At 48.7% G+C, this 20,310-nt stretch overlaps 1 non-coding gene across 1 annotated transcript; it reads left to right on the top strand.

The window, feature by feature from the left end:
• The first annotated feature begins 12,652 nt into the window (after positions 1-12,652).
• trnaq-uug (transfer RNA glutamine (anticodon UUG)) lies at positions 12,653-12,742 on the top strand. The gene is given in 2 exon segments: positions 12,653-12,689; positions 12,707-12,742. It is a non-coding gene; the product is annotated as a tRNA-Gln (tRNA).
• Positions 12,743-20,310: the final 7,568 nt, after the last annotated feature.

The raw sequence follows: 20,310 nt of genomic DNA, 5'->3' as shown, positions 1-20,310 counted from the left end.
CTTCCTCTCATACTCTATTTTCCCCCAGCTAATTAAACCCTTTGTCCTCCTCTGCTGAATTCTAAATTTCTCCCAGTCCTCAGGTTTGCTGCTTTTCCTGGCTAATTTATATGCCTCTTCCTTGGATCAAACAATATCCCTAATTTCCCTTGTTAGCCACGGTTGAGTCACCTTCCCCATTTTATATAGAAACATAGAAAATAGGTGCAGGAGTAGGAGTAGGAGTAGGGATTTGGTGGACAGCAGCTTGTGAAGAATGACTTTGTGGCCAGTGCCAAGCACAAAAAAGTCCCACAGCATTTCCCCAAAAAATCCAGCAAATTCGCAAGTTTCCGCAAGGCATCTCGGTGACATAACTCGCCACGTCGTGGCCCTCGGAGCAGTGTTGCATGTAGAAGTGATATCTGGCCATTAGGACTCTCTCCTTCTGCTTGAGGTTTTCCTGAACCAACGTTGATTTATCCGGTGCTAGCAGATTCTTGATGAGGCCATATATTGTGGACCCACACGCGGTGAGGAGAATCGCCCTGTGCTTGATTGCTTTGTCGAACCATCCAGCTCGTTGGCCACAAAATACTGGTCGAGACGCTCAACGAAGGCTTCCCAATCATCACCCCCTACAAATCTCTCTAAAATACCAAAGGCAGCCATGACCGCGTGAAAGTTCGTAATCTGTTACTCGTCGCCAATTGTTAAGTATAGTAGTAATGTGAGCTAAAACTGATGTGACCTTAGTCTCTTTAATACAACTCCAGGGTGCCTAAGCAGCATGGCAGCCAACCTTTTATACTCCCTTACACGAGGTGTGCAGGTGACCCTTGGGCCTCTAACAGTTGCGCCCATTGGTGGCAAGTCTTACACAGTTACAATGTTTACATACATAACAGTTTCTGCCTCTACCATCCTTTCAGGCAGTGAGTTCCAGACACCCACCACCCCCTGGGTGAAGACATTTTCCCTCATAGCTCCTCTAAACTTCCCCCAATTACCTTAACTCTATTTTGCCTGGTTGTTGACTCATCTGCCAAGGGAAATAGGTCTTTTCTATCCACTCTATCCAGGCCCCTCATAATTTTATACACCTCAATCAGGTCTCCTCTTAGCTTCATCTGTTCCAAAGAAAACAGACCCAGCACCTCCAATGTTTCCTCATAGCTAAAATTCTCCAGTCCAGGCAACATTCTTGTAAATCTTCTCTGCACCCTTTCCAACGTAATCACATCTTTCCTGTAATGTGGTGACCAGAAATGCACACAGTACTCCAGCTGCGGCCTAACCAGTGTTTTATACCATTCAAGTATAACCTCCTTGCTCTTGTATTCCATGCCTCGACTTATAAAGGCAAGTATTCCATATGCCTTATTAACCACCTTATCTACTTGGCCTGCTACCTTCAGGGATCTGTGGATCTGCACTCCAATGTTCCTTTGTTCCACTACACTTTTCTGTGTCGTACCATTTAATGTGTGATCCCTTGCCTTGTTAGACCTCCCCAAATGCATTAACTTACACTTCTCCGGATTGAATTCCATTTGCCACTGTTCTGCTCACCTGACCAGTACATTGATATCTTCCTGTACTCCACAGCTTTCTTCTTCATTATCAACCACATAGCCTATTTTAGTGTCATCTGCAAACTTCTTAATTATACCTCCAACATTCAATTCCAGGTCATTGATATATACCACAAAAAGCATGGGACCCAGCACTGAGTCCTGCGGACCCCACTGGATACAGCCTTCCAGTCACAAAAACACCCATCAACCATTACCCTTTGCTTCCTGCCTCCGAGCCAATTTCGGATCCAACTTGTCACTTTGCTCTGGATCCCATGGGCTACTACTTTTGTGACTAGTCTGCCATGTGGGACCTTATTAAAAACTTTGCTAAAATCCATATACACTACATCATACGCACTGCCCTCATTGACCCTCCTGGTTACCTCCTCATAAAATGTAATCAAGTTAGCCAGACACGACTTTCCCTTAACAAATCCATGCTGACTGTCCTTGATTAATCCATGTCTTTCCAAAAGAAGATTTATCCTGTCGCTCAGAATTTTTTCCAATAATTTTCCCCCGAAGTTAAGCTGACTGGCCTGTAATTACTCAGTCTATCTCTTTCTCCCTTTTTAAACAAAGATACAACATTTGCAGTCCTCCAGTCATCTGGCACCACACCTGTAGCCAGTGAGGACTGGAAAATGATTTCCAGAGCCTCTGCTATTTCCTCTTTTGCTTCTCTTAACAGCCTACGATACATTTCATCCGGGCCTGGGGATTTATCAACTTTCAAAGCTGTTAAGCTGTTTATTACTTCCTCTCTCACTATATTTATTTTATCTAATATTTCACACTCCTCCTCCCTCATTACAAAGTCTGCATCACCCCTCTCTTTTGTGAAAACGGTTGTAAAGTATTCATTAAGAATCCTAACCACATCTTTCGCTAATGCACTATTATAACTATTAGGCTACCATACCGTTGTTTTTTTTAAATGTTCTCCCAAAACCTAAAGCAACCAAATGTAATTCATTTAAATAACAACTTGAATTCAAGCATTTTCAAGACTTCAGTAGAAGCGGAAAAGCTGATGGGGGTACATTTTAGAGGTCCCATGTTATTGGAAAGGCTTCGTCTGTCTGTTGTGCAGGGCCTCAAAAAAGTACAATAGGTATTAAGATCACATTTTCTGATAGACATACCTAATCCATTGGATTTAATTGCCTCCATCTCATATTTTGTGACAGATTCAATAAGCTAAGTGTTTGAGGATGTGAGTTGGAAGTCAATGGTTGAAGAAGTAATAAGGCACAGAATGTGCAGTATATTCTTCTGCTCCTCCTCGCCCCACAATGGAAAGGTCTTGACTTATTTTAGAGGGTCTCTCCTTTCTCCTGACAACTGCCACCTGGTTTTAGCTGGCAGGAAAGCCGTCATGGCTTCTCTACTCAGGCCCGGATTAAAACGCGATCAGAGTTCCATTGACGCTTTGAGACTCCAATTTGTTTTAAATCATGAGGTACGTTCCTAAGTCCAGCAGATGCCCCATTTTCCACCAAACTAGCAGCGTTAAAATCCAAAATCATTGGGAATGGAGCTGCTCCAATTTATCTGCACCCCCGCTCTGTTCCTACCGAGGGGGGAGATTTAAAATTCCCCTCCACTATCCTTCAGCATCACCACTGAAACATGTTATCTACAGTCCAAATCTGACAATGTTTGGTATTAGCTTAGTCCTCTTGTACCATTCAAATTCAGAAAAGCTTGGATTATGTGATCATGTATCATTAGTGACCCAAGTGCAGATATTTGCATAATTGTGAGATCATTTCTTCTGATAGTTCTGCAGCCATTCTTTTAGATCCTTTCCAAAAACACTTAGGGGCCAAAATTACCTTTCCTTAAGGCCTGTTACCACTGCAAATCGACGGCAACAATGCGGAATGGAGTGGCTGCTGATTTTTCGTGGAATGGCCACTGATAACCCAATTGCCCTTCCGAGGTTTCTTGGCGGTGCCCCGATCTCCCGCCGCCGCGCTCCCCCCCCCCCCCCCAATGCTCCGTTGCTACCGATCCGTGTTAAATTGCCTGGCGGTGCCAAAACAAGCTTTTCCCCGGTGGTCCAGTGTTATACAATATGTTAGCCATTAGACAGTAGCCATATGTGGCTAATGGGCAATCCAGAAGAGGATAATTGCATTCTGATTAGTAAATAAAAAATGAGTAGCAGACAGCATCATTGGCCACATGGGGCTAGAGTTTCCACTTGTTTCCGTTAGTAATATCAGCACAATCCAGACAGAATAGGCTGAACCAACGCAAAGGATCGGGGAATTTTTAAATCAAATGAATTACTCCCAAAACCACTTACATTCATGTTTTCCGTGATCTTTTACGTCAGATCAGGCCCCGCCCACAAATCTGGCCTCTGGATGGAGAGCAGGGGCGAGTCTGGTGTTGTGCGAGTTAACATTCTCTGCATTCTGATGAAGTCAAAGTACTGCTCACAAGTGCAGGACAAAAACCTAGAAGCTGCTCAAAGCTGTGCTGTGTCTGATTAATTCATGCCGGAATTCTAAAATTTGGTGAAAGTGAAAGATTGCAAAGTTTTGCACTAAATGGTGGTAAAATGTGTTTGTAAAGTAAATATACACTTGAAGCACAATTACCTGTATTGTGTATTAGGTGTTTCCTACTAAGATTAGTTGGTGTAATGACACAACCATGCTTGACCCTGGTCTGCACTTGTATTGTGTCTGTGGTGGATCCTCTGGTAAGGATCACGGCTTGCACGTCATCCTGAAGCAGGCGGAGGATGGCGACAAATTTTTTAGGACAGCGGAATTTGAGAAGGATACTCCATAATCCCTCTCAGTTGACAGAGTCGAAGGCCTTTGTGAGGTCAAAGAAGGCCATGTACAGAGGTTGATGCCGCTCCCTACATTTTTCTTGGATTTGTCACGCAGTAAAAATCATATCCGTTGTGCCTCTTAGTGGGGGAATCCGCATTGCGACTCTGGGAGGAACTCTTCAGGCACTGGGAGGAGGCAATTGAGGAGGATTTTTGTGATAATTTTCCCTGTGGCAAACAGCAGGGAAACTCCTCTAATTATTGCAATTGGATTTGTCACCTTTCTTGAGGTCTCTGAAATCCCCTGGCATGCTCTACTTCCAGATAAGAGAGTTGAGGTCAATGTACTTCTCAATCTTTCTTGCTGCAATGCGTCATCTCACCTTTAACAAGCTCCCTGCTGGAGTGGAACTAATCTACAGGACGACCGACAAATTGGTCAACTTCCATCACCTCCAGTCCAGAATCAAGGTTGTTCCAACCTCTGTCATTGAATTACAGTATGCAGATGCCACTTGCGTTTGTGCACACTCAGAGGCCAACATCCAAACCATCGTTCAGTGAAGCATATGAGAGACTGTGCCTTACTTTAAACATCTATCAGACAAAGGTTCTCTACCAAGCTGTCCCTGCCACAAAATACTGCGCCCCAATTATCAAGATCCATGACGAGACCTTTGACATCGTGGACCATTTTCCATACCTTGGGAGCTTTCTGTCAGCGAGGGCAGGCATCGATGACGAAATCCAACATCGCCTTCAGTGTGTCAGTGCAGCCTTCGGTCGCCTGAGGAAAAGAGTGTTTGAAGACCAAGATCTCAAATCCGGCAGCAAGCTCATGGTCTACAGAGCTATAGTGATACCTGCCCTCCTATATGCTTCTGAGACATGGGGTTAGATTTTACACTTTTGTGCTTATCTCCCAAAAATGGGCGTTATTTCCAGCGTGGACGGTAAAAATGGGTTTTCAGATCGCCTACTTCTCGCCCATTCTCAAAGCACCTAGTCTCCATTTTTGAAATTGGGCGTTACCACGAGCAATATGAAATGGGCGGTAGCGTTAAATCTCGCTGACCTTCTGCCATAAAATGTCACCGTCCTTAGCAACAGCATGGCAACTCTCAATTCCCATGATTCAGGAGGTCAAGGGTCATCATAACATGCGCAGAAGAGGAGACAGAGAGACAGGGAGCTGAGAGGGACTGAAGGCATGTGTGGCTGTGGTTTGTGCTTGTCTGGCTGTTGTGAGAGGCACGAGGGAGATTCACCAGCAGCAAGAAGCCAATTAAGCACCAAGAACATAGTTGGCACCGAGTTTTTGTCCAACAAATAATATATAACATGGAAGGGATGGAGGAGGCCCTGGAGCTGGTAGCCAGGAACACTGGTGGCAGAGGGCTCCAGTGGTCCCGGAGCACTGCACTGCACCCTAAGGTGCCGCATCCCCATTGCCAACCACACATGAGAGCCAGCAGCAACATCTTGCTTCTGGCTCGGAGCATGTTGCCACCTCGAGACCGTCGTCTCCCTTATCCATTCAAGCAGCGGTTCGGCCGTCATCACCCCTCACCCCCCCATGAAGCATCGCCTGAGGAGCAAGGCAGCTTGGAGTCAGGAAGGGAAAGGGGAAGGAGTAGAGGTGGGGAGGAGAAGTTGGGGGGGGGGGTGGAGGGTTGGTTTATACAAAAATACTGATGATTTCAGACAACTGTTTGGTTTAAATGTTTTTTATTGAACAAAACCTTGTTGCGCATTGACTCAAATAGCCGCACCATTACATACTGGTGATTCCTTAACATCAAAGGTTATAATTACACTTAACTTTAATCAACTTAAACTTTAACTGTCACCAAGGTGATGCCCACCATTGATGTATGACCTGCACACCCAGCAGTATGTCAGCCTTGTAAATAACACCAACATTCTTTCAGGCAAAGCGCTCATTGATGAGCTCCTGACATAAGGCTCACAGCTATCATGCCACCACAGGTCCTTTTATGCAGTCTACAGAGGGGTGGGGGCATGGCTTCAGCGTCAGCCTGATTGTCTGGGCCGATCCGCTTCCTCGTCCTCCTCTTCCTCTCTCTGGTGAGGTAGACTGTCAGACTCATCAGGCAATTCTTGTCCTCTCCTAACAGCCAAGTTGTGCAGCATGGAGCACACCACCACGAATTGAGCTATCTGCTCAGGGTGGTATTGGAGCTCGCCTCCTGAGTGGTCCAGGCATCTAAAGCGCTGCTTAAGCACTCCAATGGTTTTCTCCACAATATTGCGAGTGGCTCTGTGGCTCTCGCTGTATCGTCTCTCAGCTTCAGTGTGGGTGTCACGCCGGTGGTCATCAGCCAGGTGGTGAGGCCATATCCTTTGTCACCAAGCATCCAGCATTGACCCTTTGGCTGATTGTTAAACAAGTCAGATACAGTGCTCTCACGCAGGACGTGATCATCATGGATGCTGCCCGGAAATTTAGCATTCACTGCTATTATAATTTACTGGTGGTCAACAATGAGTTGGACATTCAGTGAGTGGAATCCCTTGCGGTTCCTGAAAACCTCTGCATCCTGAAAAGGTGCCCGCATCGCAATGAGCGTACAGGTTATTGCTCCCTGCACCTTGGGGAAGTTTGCAATTCTGGAGAATCCTTGAGCCCCCTCACTCTGTGCCTCCCTGGTCATAGGGAAGCTGATCAAGTCCCTCCTGTGCACGTATAGGGCTTCAGTGACCTGTCTAATGCAGCAATGTGTGGCATGCTGAGACAATACACAAATGTCGCCAGCTGTGGCCTGAAAAGAACCCGGGCATAGAACGACAGTGTCGCAGTGACTTTGACCTCAACGGACAGTGCAGTACTGATGGTGCTGGCAGGCTGCAGATCTCCCCTTATGAGCTGGCATACCTCAGAGATAACCTCTTCGTGGAAGTGCAGTCTCCGAAGGCAGGTGGTATCGGGCAAGTCGAGGTAAGACCGCTTGTCCCTATACTTGCGGGGGGTGTAACGTCTGGTCCTCCTCATCAGTCTGTCATGTCTTACATTGGGCACATAATGCTGTGGAGCGTACCTTCACCCATCTTGAGTCTGCAGCCTTGTCATTGGTCATCAAGAGAGGGTGAGAAAGAACAGGCCCCATTGCAATAGCTCTCTGTTTTCCACTGATTGGTCACAAACAATGGATGTCCCGATGAAGACACCTATTAAATTCCAATAGGTCACAGTATGGTCAAGATGTTTGTACAGATGTTCACATCAACTCCAATGGCCTCCAGAGAGTATCTGAACTCCCCCGAGATTGAAGCAGAGCAGTCTTTTAAAGGATGCGACATGTGTTGTAGAACATGGTGTCCATAACGCTGTGATTAGTTCTGGTTAGTTCCACTTTTTCCAGGTGGTTTTTTGGGCGAATGATATTGTGGGCGATATGTGTGCGAGGTGGTGAAAGTGACGCTGGGCGATCTCACGGCTGCTAGTTTCAGCAAATATGATCTTTACGACAAAAAAAGTGGGCGGGCGGTATTATTGAATCTCGGCGTTAATTCCGTGCGGAATGTAACGCTGGGTGATATTATGGACATTGATTTCGCCCATTCTGATGATTCCGCTCCAAAAAAGTGAGCAGGCAGTATTATTTTTTCCCAGCGTTACGCACATGAGGAAAGTAACGCTCGGTGATAAATTTCTGAAAAATGTCCGTCAGTTTCCATTTTGTGACTAAATGGGCGATATATGTCATTTCAGCGGTAAAATGGACGTTAAGTGGGCGTTAAGCATGCAAAAAACGTGGAAAATCTAGCCGATGGATAATGTACCTTAAAGCAGTAGAGAAGTACCACCAACACTGCCTCTGCAAAATTTGACAGCAATCTTGCGATGATTGGGCTTGTTAAGTCCGCGCTGCAGGGTTCCCGGCCAATTAACAGGAAGCCGGTCTGATGACATCATTTGATGATGCATCACTAGCTGGTTTCCTTTACAGCACGGCTGCATCCAGACTCTCCCATGACTCCCTGCAGATGCTTAAGGAGGGAGTCACTGCACGCAGGGAGATTCTCTTCCCTTCCAATGGATGGAAGATACCTCCCCAGGGCACCAATGCAGCCTGGTTGCACGTTGCACAGGAGGGCACAAGCAGGGATATCGTCAGGAGGAGCTGGCGGCAGTGCATAAATCTTTCAAAGATCTCATTAGATCACGAAACGTTACTGCAAAGTCACACTCAACCTCATCCTGCTGTGCCACTCATCACATTCCCATTATTCTGCCTTCCCTACCCCTGCACATCCTTACTCACACCAACTAACCTTGCACCTCCACCCATCCCTCTCTCTCTATCTACATTATCACTTTCCCATCTCATCAGTTCATCAGTAGTGGGGAAAATGTTGGAATCACATCAGTAGTGGGGAAAATGTTGGAATCAATCATTAAGGATGAAATAGCAGCGCATTTGGAAAACAGTGACAGGATCGGTCCAAGTCAGCATGGATTTATGAAGGGGAAATCATGCTTGACAAATCTTCTGGAATTTTTTGAGGATGTAACTAGTAGAGTGGACAAGGGAGAACCAGTGGATGTGGTGTATTTGGACTTTCAAAAGGCTTTTGACAAGGTCCCACACAAGAGATTGGTGTGCAAAATCAAAGCACATGGTATTGGGGGTAATATACTGACGTGGATAGAGAACTGGTTGGCAGACAAGAAGCAGAGAGTCGGGATAAATGGGTCCTTTTCAGAATGGCAAGCAATGACTAGTGGAGTGCCGCAGGGCTCAGTGCTGGGACCCCAGCTGTTTACAATATACATCAATGATTTTGGATGAAGGAATTGAGTGTAATATCTCCAAGTTTGCAGATGACACTAAACTGGGTGGCGGTGTGAGCTGTGAGGGGGATGCTAGGAGGCTGCAAGGTGACTTGGACAGGTTAGGTAAGTGGGCAAATGTATGGCAGATGCAGTATAATGTGGATAAATGTAAAGTTATCCATTTTGGGGGCAAAAACGCGAAGACAGAATATTATCTGAATGGCGGCAGATTAGAAAAAGGGAAGGTGCATGAGACCTGGTTCATCAGTCATTGAAAGTTGGCATACAGGTACAGCAGGCTGTGAAGAAGGCATATGGTATGTTGGTCTTCATAGCTAGGGGATTTTGAGTATAGGAACAGGGAAGTCTTACTGTAGTTGTACAGGGTCTTGGTGAGGCCTCACCTGGAATATTGTGTTCAGTTTTGGTCTCCTAATCTGAGAAAGAACATTCTTGCTATGGAGGGAGTGCAGCGAAAGTTCACCTGACTGATTCCCGGGATGGCAGGACTGACATATGAGGAGAGACTGGATCGACTGGGCTTGTATTCACTGGAGTTTAGAAAGATGAGCGGGGATCTCATTGAAACATATAAGATTCTGACGGGACGGGACAGGTTAGATGCGGGTAGAATGTTCCCGATGTTGGGTAAGTCCAGAACCAGTGGACACAGTCTTAGGATAAGGGGTAGGTCATTTAGGACTGAGATGAGGAGAAACTTCTTCACTCAGAGAGTTGTTAACCTGTGGAATTCCCTGCTGCAGATAGTTGTTGATGCCAGGTCATTGGATATATTCAAGAGGGAGTTAGATATGGCTCTTACGGCTAGGGGGATCAAGTGGTGTGGAGAGAAAGCAGGAAAGGGGTACTGAGGGAATGATCAGCCATGATCTTATTGAATGGTGGTGCAGGTTCGAAGGGCTGAATGGCCTACTCCTGCACCTATTTTCTATGTTTCTATGTAGATTTTCTGCTAACGTGTTGTCAAACATTGAAATCTTTATTTTTAACACTTTGTTTTCTAAGACAGATTTGTGTGCACCTTTGGAAGTGGCTTAGTGAGTGGGAGTGAATGGTCAGACATAAGGATACCCTGCACATTGGTGATGAGTGTGAAAAGAATGGTTTGGGCATTGTGAGGATGCTTTATGGAGCTGGTGTGGGGTGGTGACAAGCTGCTGCATCAAGGCGCGGAGTGTCAAGTGAAGTAAATATGGCAATGTTGAGACCATCGCTAGCCTCTTGGGCAGCAATGTGATCAGGTGCTGATGCCCTGTGTCCTGTTCAGCATCAGGTGATTGCAGTGAAGGTTGGTGTTGCTGTTGGTGATGCTGGTATGTTTAGTGATGTTGGTGTTGGGCCTGATCCTGGTGGGATTTGGAGGAGCTAGGAGAGATTTTCTTTCAAGGGCACCGATACTGTTGGTATAGATGGCAGGTGAGGTTGAAATGACAGAAGCGATCTGCCAATGGTGAGAGAGGTTGCTCCAAGGTGGTGACAATAGAGAGTTCACTACAAACACTTCCAACCTGCATACAGCTCAAAAGTTTCTTCAAAATCCTGAAGGCTTCATCTTCTGACATTGGAAAGTGAACAGTTGTGAAATGGTAGCTTTTATACCACTTCTGCAGCTGTCAACTTGCCAAAGCAATAGAGAGTTACTGAGAACCCGACTGCACTTACCTGGTGTAATGTATGCACCTGTGAGTATTCTCACAGGTTTGTAGAGCTGTTGAGCTAGCGACTTTCCGTCTTCAGACCCTGCAGAGATACCTTTACGTCGAGCCCCCTCCTAGGTGGCGTGCGCTGGTGACGTATTTCTTCCGCCAGCAGCACGGCCTCAACTACGACACGCAGCTCCTGTTTGTGAGCTTGGGGGGGCGTCAGGACCGCCGTCCAGGGGCTGCCTGTCTTTTACAAGGAACTCACCAGGGTCTGGAACAAAGTCTCCACCAAGCGCAGCTCTCCACCGGCTGGAGTGGCGGCTGTCCTGCAGGAGCCACTACTCGGGAATCCGTACCTCCACGACCAAGGTTTTAGGTGACAGTCGGATGAGAGGGCTGTGGCTGGTGAGGTGACTAGGGTCAGGGACCTGCTCAATGGCGGAGGAGCGGGCTGGATGGCGCCAGCCATGCTGGCGCGGCGCCTAAATTCGGCCGATGTCCGCCGCGCGGCCGATGCCATCGAGTCGCTAAAAACAGCTCTGGGCCCTGACTCCGTTAGGTGTGTCGAGGAGGCTCAAGCACGTGGGGAGATTCTGTCCGAACTGACCCCCGTCCGGACGGAATTCCTCATCGGCGCCAAACCCCGGAACCTCCCTCGGGAGCCGGTGCCTCACAACTTGAGCCGCCTCGGGGAAATCCCCTCCGTGCCTTTCAGTTCTGCATGGAGGGGTTTCCTGTACGGGCTGCTCTTGCACACTCTCAACCTTGCCATCCTCGTCTGCCGTCCGGACACGCCATGGCGTCCCATCTTGCTGTCCGGAGGAGGCGGGGGTCCCCGATGGAGTGCACTCTACACGAGAGTCCTCCCACTATTTATCGGGGACTTGGCCTGGAGGGTGGTGCACGGAGCAGTCCCATGCAATAAATGTTTAAGTCGGTTCAAGGGCTCCCAGGCCGCCTGCAATTTCTGCGGTCTGGAAGATTCCGTGTTCCACGTTTTTACTGAATGTGCGAGGTTGCAGCCCCTGTTCCAATATTTAAAGGGGCTGCTCCTCAATTTCTGGTTGCACTTCAGTCCCACACTCCTGATCTTTGGGCACCCTGTGCGGAGGGGAGCGGGTAGGTCCGAGGGCCTCCTCGTAGGACTGCTCCTGGGCATGGCCAAGGGTGCCATCAGCTGGTCCAGGCAGCGGGCGGTCGAGGGGGTCGTTCAGCCTGACTGCCTGCCTCTCTTCCGTGCCTACATCTGGGCCAGGGTGTCCCTAGAGATGGAGCACGCGGTGTCCACCGGTACGCTCGCGGCCTTCCGCGAGAGGTGGGCGCCGGACGGATTGGAGTGCATCATCACCCCCGGCAACCAAATTTTAATTTGATTTTATGTTTTAAAGTTTAATTTGTTTTAATTGCTGGGGTTTTAGTGTCCCCCTCCCCTTTTATAGGGGGCACTTGTAAATTATATGATTTTAATGCCCCCAAAAAAATCACAAAAGGAAAGAAAAAACACGGAAAAAAACCCCCAAAAAACAAAAAAATAAAAGAGGGCAGTTATAAGTGTCTGGAGTGTCCCCCAGATTGGGGGGCACTCGATCTAATGTTCATTTGTACTCCTCAAAAGAGTTGTACAGCTGTTGAACCTCAGCTGTGGCTCAGTGGGCAGCACTCTCGCCTGAGTCAGAAGGTTGTGGGTTCAAGTCCCACTTGAGCACAAAAATCTAGGCTGATGCTCCAATGCAGTGCTGAGGGAGCATGGCACTGTTGGTGGTGCTGTCTTTCAGATGAGGCCCTGTGTGCTCTCTCTCAAGTTGATGTAAAAGATCCCATGGTGCTATTTGGCAGCGGCCGCGTGGCCTAATGGATAAGGCATCTGACTTTGATTGTGATCCACGATGTTATCAGAAGATTGCAGGCTCGAGTCCTGCTGTGGTCAACTAACTTGCTACATGAAAATTTCGAGGAGGCTCAAGCACGTGGGAAGATCCCGTCCGAACTGATCCCGTCCAGACGGAATTCCTCATAAGCGTCAAACCCCGAAACCTCCCTCGGGAGCTGGTGCCTCACAACTTGAGCCGCCTCGGGGAAATCCCCTCCGTGCCTTTCAGTTCTGCGCAGAAGGGTTTCCTGTACGGGCTGCTTCTGCACACTCTCAACCTTGCCATCCTCGTCTGCCGTCTGGACACGCCATGGCGCAACATCTTGCCGTCCGGAGGAGGTGGGGGTCCCCGATGGAGGGCACTCTACGCGGGAGTCCTCCCACTATTTATCAGGGCCTTGGCCTGGAGGGTGGTGCACGGAGCAGCCCCGTGCAATAAATTTTTAAGCCGGTTCACGGGCTCCCAGGCCGCCTGCAATTTCTACGGTCTGGAGGAGTCCGTGTTCCATGTTTTTACTGAATGTGCGAGGTTGCAGCCCCTGTTCCATTATTTAAAGGGGCTGCTCCTGAAATTCTGGCTGCACTTCAGTCCCACACTCCTGATCTTTGGGCACCCTGTGCGGAGGGGAGTGGGTAGGTCTGAGGGCCTCCTCGTAGGACTGCTCCTGGGCAAGGCCAAGGGTGCCATCAGCCGGTCCAGGCAGCGGGCAGTCGAGGGGGTCGTTCAGCCTGACTGCCTGCCTCTCTTCCGTGCGTACATCCGCGCCAGGGTGTCCCTAGAGATGGAGCACGTGGTGTCCACCGGTACGCTCGCGGCCTTCTGTGAGAGGTGGGCGCCGGAGGGACTGGAGTGCATTATAACCCCCGGCAACCAAATTTTAATTTGATTTTATATGTTTTAAAGTTTAATTAGTTTATTTTGTTGGGTTTTAGGGACCCCCCCCCCCCCCGCCCCTTTTAGCCATGGGGCATTTGTATAATTTGTGGTTTTAGTGCCCTCCAAAAAACAAAAAAAAACAACAACAAAAAACCCAAAATAACAAAAAAGAGCACTTGAAAAATGTTTGGAGTGTGACCCCCCACCACCCCCCCACCCCCCGCAGGGGGCACTTGATTTAATTGTTTATTTTGTTGCAACAAAAAGAGTTGTAGAACTGTTGAACTGCCTGCCTCTCTTCCGCGGTTACATCCGGTCCAGGGTGTCCTTGGAGATGGAGCACGTGATGTCCACCGGTACGCTCGCGGCCTTCCGCGAGAGGTGGGCACCGGAGGGACTGGAGTGCATCATCACCCCCGGCAAACAAATTTTAATTTGAACCATGTAACGTCTAAAGTTTAATTTGTTTATTTGTCAATTTAGTGCCCCTTTAATAAGGGGGCATGTGTATTACATTTGATTTACAGGTACAACTCAAAATAGTCGTAGAGCTGTTGAAGATACAGAAGGAGCTGCTCAACTTCTTCTGGGACAACAGGAAGCATTGGGTCTCTGCCGCAGTTCTGAATCTCCCATTTAGGGAGGGCAGTCAGGTGCTCGTGTGCGTGAGCATTCAGGCTGCGACTTTCCATCTTCAGACCCTGCAGAGATACGTGTGCATCGAGTATCCTCCCAGATGTTGTGCGCTGGCGACATATTTCATCCGCCAGCAGCTTGGCCTCAATTATGACACACAGCTCCTGTTTATAAACCCGGGAGGTGTCCAGGCCTCCATGCAGGGGCTGCCTGTCTTTTACTAGGAACTCATCAGGATCTGGAACAAGGTCAGCTGCAAGCGCAGTTCTCCCCCATCTGGAGCGGCAGCTGAACTTCGGGAGCCGCTGCTCAGGAATCTGTACCTGCACGACCACGGTTTTAGGTGGCAGGTGGACGACAGGGCTGTGGCTGGCAAGGTGACCAAGGTCAGAGACCTGCTCGATGGCGGAGGAGCGGGCTGGATGGCACCAGACGAGCTGACACAGCGCCTATCCTGGGCCGACGTCCGGCGCGCGGCCAATGCCAGCGAGTCGCTAAAAACAGCGCTGGGCCCTGAATCTGTTAGGTGCGTCGAGGAGGCTCAAGCACGTGGGGAGATGCCGTCTGAACTGACCCCCGTCTGGACGGAATTCCTCATCGGTGCCAAGCCCCGAAACCTCCCTCAGGAGCCGTGCCTCACAACTTGAGCCTCCTCTGGGAAATTCCCTCCGTGCCTTTCAGTTCTGTGCGGAGGGGATTCCTGTATGGGCTGCTCCTGCACACTCACCACATTGCCATCCTCGTCTGCCATCTGGACACGCCATGGCGCACCATCTTGCCATCCGGAGGGGGCAGGTGTTCCCAATGGAGTGCACTCTACGCGGGAGTCCTTCCTCTATTTATTCGGGACTTGGCCTGGAGGGTGTTGCACGGAGCAGTCCCATGCAATAAGTTTTTAAGTCGGTTCACGGGCTCCCAGACCGCCTGTAATTTCTGCGGACTGGAGGAGTCCGTGTTCCATGTTTTTATTGAATTTGCGATGTTGCAGCCCCTCTTCCATTATTTGAAGGGGCTGCTCCTCAAATTCTGGTTGCATTTCAGTCCCACACTCCTGATCTTTGGGCACCCTGTGCGGAGGGGAGCGGGTAGGTCCGAAGGCCTCCTCGTAGGACTGCTCCTGGGCATGGCCAAGGGGGCCATCAGCTGGTCCAGGCAGCGGGCGATTGAGGGGGTCATTCAGCCCGACTGCCTGCCTCTCTTTTGTGGTGACATCTGAGCCAGGGTGTCCCTGGAGATGGAGCACGCAATGCCCACCGGTACGCTCGCGGCCTTCCGCGAGCGGTGGGCGCCGGAGAGACTGGAGTGCATCATCACCCACGGTAACCAAATTTTAATTTGCCCCTTGTCCAAAGTTTAATTTGTCTATGTTTGTCAGTTTTAGTGCCCCCCTCCCCCTTTTAGCCAGGGGGCACTTATATAATTTATGTTTTTAGTGCCCTCAAAAAAATGTTTTAAAAAAACAAGGGGGCACTTGTTTGAAAGTGTTTGGAGTGTGCCCCCCCCACCCCCCGACTTTAATCAGGGGGCACTTGATTAATGTTGTTTACAAAATAGTTGTAGAGCTGTTGAACTGCCTGCCTCTCTTCCGCAGTTACATCCAAGCCGGGGTGTCCCTGGAGATGGAGCACGCGATGTCCACCGGTACGCTCGCGGCCTTCCGCGAGAGGTGGGCACTGGAGAGACTGGAGTGCATCATCACCCACGGTAACCAAATTTTAATTTGAACCACGTAACATCAAAAGTTTAATTTGTTTATTTGTCGGTTTAGTTCCCCTTAAATAAGGGGACATTTGTATTACATTTGAATTACAGGTACAACTCAAAATAGTTGTAGAGCTGTTAAAGATACAGAAGGAGTTGGTCAACTTCTTCTGGGACAACAGGAAGAATTGCGTCCCTGCCGCAGTTCTGAGTCTCCCATTTAGGGAGGGCGGTCAGGTGCTAGTGTGCGTGAGCATCTAGGCTGCGACTTTCCATCTTCAGACCCTGCAGCGATACCTGTACACCGAGCATGCTCCCAGATGTTGTGCGCTGGCGACATATTTCTTCCACCAGCAGCCTGGCCTCAATTATGACATGCAGCTCCTGTTTATAAACCTGGGAGGTCCAGGCCTCCATGCAGGGACTGCTTGTCTTTTACCAAGAATTCATCTGGGTCTGGAACACGGTCACTTGCAAGCGCAGTTCTCCCCCATCTGGAGTGGCGGCTGTCCTTCAGGAGCCGCTGCTCAGGACTCCGTACCTCCATGGTTTTAGGTGGCAGGTGGAGGAGAGGGCTGTGTTTGGCAAGGTGACCAGGGTCAGCGATCTACTGGATGGCGGAGGAGTGGGTTGCATGTCGCCACTGCAGGTTGCAGTACCTGACTTGGCCGATGTCCAGCTCACGGCCAAAACCATTGAGTCGCTGAAACTGGCACAGGGCGCTGACTCCACTAGGTATGTCGAGGAGGCTCAAGCATGTGGGGCGATCCCGTCTGAACTGACCCCCGTCCGGACGGAATTCTTCATCGGCGCCAAGCCCCGAAACCTCCCTTGGGAGCCGGCGCCTCACAACTTGAGATGGGTCCGCGAAATCCCCTCCGTGCCTTTCAGCTCTGCGTGGAAGGGATTCCTGTATGGCTGCTCTTGCACACCCTCCATTTTAGCATTCTCGTCTGCTGTCCAGACATGCTATGGTGCACCATCGTGCCATCCGGAGGAGGTGGGAGTCCCTGATGGAGGGCTCTCTACCCGGGAGTCCTCTCTTTATCTATTGGCCTGGAGAGTGTTGCATGGGGCAGTCCCGTGCAATAAGTTTTTAAGTCAATTCATGGACTCACAGGCCGCCTGCATTTACTGTGGTCTGGTCGAGTCCGTGTTCCACGTGATTGTTCAGTGTGTGAGGTTGCAGCATCTCTTCCATTATTTGAAAGGGCTGCTCCTCGATTTCTGGCTGCACTCCAGTCCTACAGTCCTGATCTTTGGGCATCCTGTGCGGAGGGGAGCGGTTGGGTCGGAGGGCCTCCTCATAGGACTGCTACTGGGCCTGGTCAAGGTGGCCATTAACTGGTCCAGGCAGCGGCTGGTTGAGGGGATCGTTCAGCCCGACTGCCTGCCTCTCTTCCGCAGCTACATTCACACCAGGGTGTCCCTGGAGATGGAGCACGCAGTGTCCACCGGTACGCTTGCTGCCTTCAGCGAAAGGTGGGCGCCGGAGGGATTGGAATGTATCATCACCCCCGGGAACAGGATTTTACTTTAATTTGGAAAGGTTCCCAGTTGATTTGTAAATTTGTGGGTTCTGGTGCCCTTACAAAAGGAGGCACTTGGTGTAAAGTTATTTTAAAATAGTTGTGGAGCTGTTGAGGTGGGAGTGGCTTAGCCAGTCACGTGATGAAAACCCCAGCCAGTTGGGTTCGGGGGATCCACGATGAAGCAGGTGGTTGTGAACCTGGTGGATGAACTGGTAATGTGTAGTGTGATTGTTAAACCTTTTGTTAATAAACCAACTAGTTTTTAAAAGCAATGTGTTGTTATGAATTCTTAAGCAAAGAACACATAAAGCAAATACATTACGCCTGGTGTGTTCTCCGAAGGACACCAAACCCATCAAAAAATTGGTAAAATTGTAAGTCCCTGCTTTTAATCCTCTTAAATAGCACTAAACTACCTGTTAAGTACCTTAATAAAGTGCTGGACGCATGGTGTCGGATCTGCAATCTGCACACAGACCTAAAAGCTGAGAAACTGACATAGCGGTGGGTTCACAGCGAGATCCCAACCCGCTGTCATTCAGGGCCATTTTGACAGCAGGCCCACCTCCAAATCTGCATTTATAAGGCTGGGAAGATTCTGGCCATAAAGTGGGGAGTGTTTAGGACCAGCTAGCATGTCAGGTTGTAAAAATAACAACTCACATAAAAAACATGCAACTCCGAGCACCCTATGGTTATAACTACACGGTGGGTGCAAAACTTGCAATTCCAGCCACTGCTACTTAAAGTGATTTTTCTTATAGAACTCACAGTTTTCAGTTGGATGTGTAAACAGTTCATCTCTCTTCCTTGAAATGAATTCTGTCATGTACACAGTAGGAAGTTTCTAAAGCTACCTAAAGGCAAACCAAGTAGTTTGGCAAGTAGTTTAAATTATTTTAAAATAATATTTAAATGTGTGGTATAAACAGGGTAATAAATGATTTTGCAATATGCTAAACAATTTTTGTCAGGACCTGATTATTGTTTGTTGTTCATTTGGGTCCTCTTAAGTTATTCGGTCACTGGAAATTTCTGTCATTTCACATCATCAATCAGACATGACATATCGTAGGCTAAGTTGCATGTAGGAATCTATCATTACATTGTGTGTTTATCAGGTGAATTCTCTTTTTATACATGTCTGCTGTTATTAATTGGTTCAGTGATTTATTTGTGGTTGTTATGAATGTAAAGCTGTAATTACCATGTCTAACCACCAGAGGGCTTATCCCCTGGAGTCCCAAGGGATCCCACAATTCCTTGGGAGCACCTGTATATAAGAAGGTCTCACAGGCTGGAGAGACACTCTGTGATCTGTAATAAAGGACTACGGTCACCTTACTTTGAGCTTGCAGTATCTAGTCTGACTCCTTATCCAAGACATAACAACTGGCAGTGAGATCCAGATGATGATCTCCAATGCAACAATGCAGAGAACTGTGGGCATCCTGGAGAAATTTTCAGAGGGAGATGATTGGGAAACCTTTGTGGAGCGACTTGACCAATACTTCGTGACTAACGAGCTAGAAGGAAAAGGGAACGCTGCCAAACGCCGTTTGCAGGGCACCAACGTATGGCCTCATGAAAAACCTGCTCGCTCTAGCAAAACCCACAGACAACTCGTACGATGAGTGGTGCACACTGGTCTAGGAGCATCTAAACCCGAGGGAAAGTGTTCTGATGGCGAGGTATCGGTTCTACACGTACAAGAGGTCTGAATGCCAGGAAGTGGCGAGCTACTTCGCCGAGCTAAGGCGCCTTGCAGGACATTGTGAATTTGAAAGACACTTGGAGCATATGCTCAGGGACTTCTTTGTACTTGGCATTGGCCATGAAGTAATACTTTGCAAACTTTTGATTGTAGAGTCCCCAACCTTGAGTAAAGCCATAGCGATAACCCAGGCGTTTATCTCCACCAGTAACAATACCAAACAAATTTCCCAGCACACTAGTGCTGCTGCAAGTACTGTGAACAAAGTAACGTTGTTTTCGAATCGAAATGTACATGGCAGGACTTACACGCCTATAGCTGCATGTCCGCAGATGACTCAGAGTCCGCCATCACGGGTGGTGAATACAAGGCAATTAACACCTTGTTGGCGCTGCAGGGATGGACATCAATTCCATTCATGCCACTTCAAAGGATACGTTTGCAAGGGCTGTGGAACAATGGGACACCTCCATCATATGTGCAGGCGAGCTACAAATCCTGCTAATCCTGCAAACCACCATGTTGCAGAGGAGGACAGATCCATGGTGGATCATGACGAACCAGAGCATCAGACCGAGGAGACAGAGGTATATAGGTTGCACACATTTACCACAAAGTGTCCCCTGATAATGCTGAAGGTTGAATTAAATGGACTCCCAGTGTCGATGGAGCTGGACACGGACGCAAGCCAGTCCATAATGAGTAAAAAGACCTTCGATAAATTGTGGTGCAACAAGTCTTCAAGTCCTGACTCCCATTCGTACCAAACTCAGAACGTACACGAAGGAACTGATTCCCGTAATTGACAGTGCTACCGTAAAGGTCTCCTACGATAGAACGGTGCACGATTTACCATTCTGGTCTGGGTGGTACCAGGCGATGGCCCGATGCTGTTCGGCAGGAGCTGGCTGGGAAAGATACGCTGGAACTGAGACGACTTCCGAGCGCTTTTGTCCGTCGACGACATCTCGTGCCCAGCTCCGAAGTATTGTGTTCCTAATACAGGTGAGGCTGCACACAGGGAGGTTAAAGTAACAGTGACCTCAGTCTTAAATAAGACACTCCAGAGTGAGGAACAGGCCTTAGGGGCCGGATTATATATGCTGGGATCCCTTGAGACTTCAGAGGATGAGCTCTCTGGTAGCGGAACATGGGAGTGCATGCT

This window comes from Pristiophorus japonicus, chromosome 5, assembly GCF_044704955.1.
Source record: "Pristiophorus japonicus isolate sPriJap1 chromosome 5, sPriJap1.hap1, whole genome shotgun sequence".
NCBI lineage: Eukaryota > Metazoa > Chordata > Chondrichthyes > Pristiophoridae > Pristiophorus > Pristiophorus japonicus.
This window is presented reverse-complemented; position numbering and strand designations above follow the sequence as displayed.